The sequence below is a fragment of the Lactuca sativa genome, chromosome 5 (assembly GCF_002870075.4).
Source record: "Lactuca sativa cultivar Salinas chromosome 5, Lsat_Salinas_v11, whole genome shotgun sequence".
NCBI classification, from domain to species: domain Eukaryota; kingdom Viridiplantae; phylum Streptophyta; class Magnoliopsida; order Asterales; family Asteraceae; genus Lactuca; species Lactuca sativa.
Window position 1 is genome coordinate 15,283,286 of NC_056627.2, and position 4,499 is coordinate 15,287,784.

Consider the following 4,499-nt stretch of genomic DNA (forward strand, 5'->3'; position numbering starts at 1 on the left):
GTTTTGAGAATGGGCCTCAGGTGAGCGCATTTATTGTTAGAGCCTTGGTTTGGGGGATTCGGATGCACCTTCGGGTATATCTGGACCCAAACTGAGGATTTTAGAAATTTTTTCAAAAGAAATGATTTTTCTAAAATGAGCAAGAGTTTCTAAGAGAAAAACGAGGAGGAGCAGTGTTTACAATCAGCCAGAGCCCAAACGGTGATTTCCCAAAATACCCTTACTTATTGTGTTATGAGTTATTATTGAGATATTAGTGATGCATGCTAGAAGATAGGCTAGGTATTTCATATTTTAGGGCTAGAGTCGCCTGATTTGTGATGCCTTAGCCTAGGAATTTTGCTATCTGTGATATGCTATGAGTATGTGCGGAGTAAGAGTATCCAACAAATATCTTTTAGAGAGAACTTGAGAAGTGGAGTAATCTAGGAGAGATACCTAGATGAGTATTTCATGAGCCTACTGAGAGATTAGTTAGATACCCGCGAGGGGGTAGATTTGCTTGAGTTTGGTGATACCTCTTTGAGGGAGCAGAGCAAGTGGAGTTGTAACCTAGAGTGGTTTTCGTGCTAATAGAGACTATTCGATGCCCGAATGCTGCTTTCTTCGTGCTTTGTGGAACTCCTGATGATGGGAGTCAGCTACTAAGTGAATATAACTATATTCAGGAGGTCGATGACTGGCATCATAATTAGTTCTTCAGCAACTGATTGTAGAGAAGTGAGGGAACATAGGAAGAGCCTAGGGAGTGGCCTTAGTTAGATGAGTATGCTAATAGAGGAGAGTATTCGCTGGGAAGCGAACAGGTTTAGTGGGATTGGTGATCGAGAAAGTTGAGGAGCTACTTAGGAATTCTGGGACGATCCGTGTGGAAAGTACGGGTATATGTGGCAGGTAGTATGGGACCGTACTACTAAAAGCAGAGGACCCGTACTCAAAACAGGGAGAATACCAGAGGTTCTAAGTAGGAGATTGAGAGGATATAACATGGTTCGAGTACCATGAATCGTGGCAGTTAGTGCTTCTGGTTTTACCAGTTGTCCCGTGGTGGTTGATTAGTCTAATATCAGATGATAAATTGTGGGGCTAGAGGGCAATTTCGAGCAAGTTTTAATGGAGTATACCTTGAAAGGGAAATTGAGTTCGTTTCTGAGAGATTTTATTAGTGATATGCCAGTTGGAGCCGCAAGGCTCAGGAATGAGTAGAGATGATGCTTATTAGAGGAACGAGGTTTGAGTCGAGCCATCGACTGATGGATGAGACGACAACTTCTGTGGCAAGAGTGAATTGTCCCCGTTTCCTAGGAGAAGCAAAAGGGATAACAAGTTTCTGGTTTCAGAGTTTGGAGGTAAACCCCGTGGGGGTAGCTTATGGTGGTGACCTTTTCACCAGAGTATTTGGGCAGTATGTCTGTTGTGAGGTATTTCTTGTGTCATGGATTCATTGTGGGGACTGAGATGGAAGAGACCTAGGAAGGTGCCTTTTTGAGTGTTGCCTGCTTTTAGTAGCAGTTTCAGGTGGTTAAGAGGAATATATTGAGGTGGTGGTCCTCGTTGTTATGTTGTGTATTGACTGTGAGAGTGATGTCTCGTGCTTTGATGATGATTCCCGTGTGGGGAGGTTGGTCGAGGAGTCCGAGACAAGGTGTGTGATAGTGCATTATTTCCCGACCAAGGTTCAGGGTTATTTTGGAACAGTTGAGGTATCCGGTTGTCTATTAGTTTGAGGTTTCAAGATTACCAGAGGCAGTCACGTTGGGAGGATACTGAAATTCTTGTCTGACTTATAGGATAATTGGAGTTCATTGATCATTGAATGTTTGTGTGGTACGTTCCACGAGTCAAGTGTGATGTACCTGGTGAAATAGTTTACGGAGTAAATTGTTGGTATGCCATCTGGTAATGGTTCGAACCCTGAGTAGGGGAGAACTGGGTATTCAATTGAGAAGATCATCAGTTGGTTTAAGTACGGTTAGTGAGCTGATTATGGAGATCTGTGGTGAGGACACATGAAACCTGGGATATTGGTGGATGCGGCGAGGAGTGAAGGCGGGATGATATATGAGTATGTGCTTAAGGAAGGATGAGTGAATCCACGACAGGTGGCCGTTGGTCAGAGGATTTATTATGGCTTGAAATTTTCGGGTTTGCAAATGTTGATTTCGAGGCGGATGGGTCGCTGAGTTCAGGGTGCAATAGCTGAGATTGCTGGTATATGTATAGATTGTAATCTATACTGTAACATCGTAAAATTTTAAACAATTTTTCGCATTTGAAAAACACATTTTAACAAAACCGTTCATTCATAAAATGTCATAACATCATGTTTTTGTTTCACAAAGTGTCTCCCAAAATCAAAATACATCCAATCCCATGTGTGTGTATGAATCAAGCCGGCGCCTTCCCGCGGTCATTACTGGTACCTGAAACACATAACACTGAACACTGTAAGCATAAGCTTAGTGAGTTCCCCAAAATACCATACTAATCACATAATAGCCACTCGAGGTTATAACTCCGTTGACCCTCTGGTCAATGTGTCTCAGTGGGGCCCTCCAGCCCCAACTCTATGTGGGCCCTCTGGCCCTAACTCTAGGGACCCGAAAGTCCCAACTCTATAACTCTAAATCGTGCATATCACATATCACAATAAATCACAACACATAATAACATGCAATCACACTGGCATATAACTCTATAATACTCTGTCTCTTAACTCTATTACCACACTAAGTAAAGTATAGTGAGAAGACTCACCTCGGGTATCTCGGTAAATCTCTGACTCGGTAAACGCTGGCCTAGCCTCCGCCTAATCATATGAAAATAACACTCTATTTAATATAACTCTCAAAGGCTAGACTATGCTCTCTTATGACACTCTCAGAAGGGTAAAAGACCATTTTACCCCTCTCATAGCTCAAAGGCCCCACAATAGACCATATCCTAAAAGTCAACCAAAAGCCAACTTTCTGGGTTACGCTGCACGTACCAGATGTGTACGCTGAGTGTACCCCGCTGCATCTCAAAATCGGGGAGCGCCACCCAGTACACGTCGCGTACTAGGGATTACACCCGGCGTACTCCCCTGCTTCAGCCCTTTTGCTCTTGAGGTCTTAAACAGTTAAGACCTACGTCCATATTTTAGATCTGACCCCTTCTAAGACCCTTAATCCATAAAGTTGATGACTTTAGGCCTTTGCATGGCTGAACAAGTCACTAACTCCCAAAATGATCCAACCTTCAACTCTATAAGACTTAAAATACATGCATGATTCCAAAGTAACATCTAAGATGGGAACTTTATGGCTCTAAATCACTAGTAACACTGAAAAGGGACAGATCTCGAACCATGGAGCACTTTACACTCATAAAGTCTCCACCTTTGGGGTTTTTAGCCCTAAAAAGGACACATACTACAACAACCAAAAGAAGATGAAAGTTTTGAACTTTATACCTCCAAGTGTAGCCCTTTCCTCTGTAGACCTCAGATCCAAAATGGCACCTCAAGCTTTAGCCTCCAAGAACTCCCTTCCTTCTTCTTCACTAAGCCACTAAAGCACCAACAAGCTCAAATCAACACTCTCACACACTAAGAACGATGGGGCTCTCTTTTAGGGTTTCACTCACTGATATGGAGGCTGAGAAATGAGCCATAACACCCTTTAAATAGTGCACAAGGAGGATTAGGGTTTTTGCACCTGGGCCGGGTACGCCCGGCGTAACTCTAGGTACGCCCAGCGTACCTTGGCGACTCCGCGTCCAAATTAAGCGCGTAAGTACGCGCAGCGTACCCCTCTGGTACGCCCAGCGTACTCACTTGCTACAAACCCTCTACTCAAGGACTAAACATGCCCATTCAACAAGGAACAAGGATGAAAGAAATGTATCTGAATCTCGGGGCATTACATATACACCAGAAGAGGGCAGCATTTGGTTTGTCGATCAATTTTAGAGTCGGTATGAGTAGTTCCTATGGGCGGTTGTCAGTAGACGGTGGAGATTCGGGTTTTCGTCAACGTGTATTCAGTCGTTGACGATTCCTCCTTGTTTCAATTTGGGAGATGGGAGTATTTCGAGGTTTCGAGTTGTGTACATGGAAGATCAGTGGTAAAGGCAAGGACGTGTGAGACGCTGTGATGGTGTACCGAGGTACCCGAATATGATGTCCTAATTTTGTTCATGTTAGGACTCGAGTTGTGAGGCGGCGAGTGGAGTACCAAGTGATTTTGTTCCCGTGGGAACCTATCAGTTAATTGTCGCCGGAGTGAGACTGTCTAAGGGTGTATCTGTGCTGAGACTAGTTCCTTGCCTGTGAGAACCTACATCAGGAGTTGTGGTGCATAAGCTGGGTGGGTGTAAGCATCTATATATGTTGAGCTACGAGCATGAGTTGGTAAAATCAGTGTCGTGATGACTTGATGATGACATTATGGGGTGATAACTGAGCAATTGGATCCGGGTAAGAGTATTCACTTGGAATTATCAGGAGAAACCGTGGA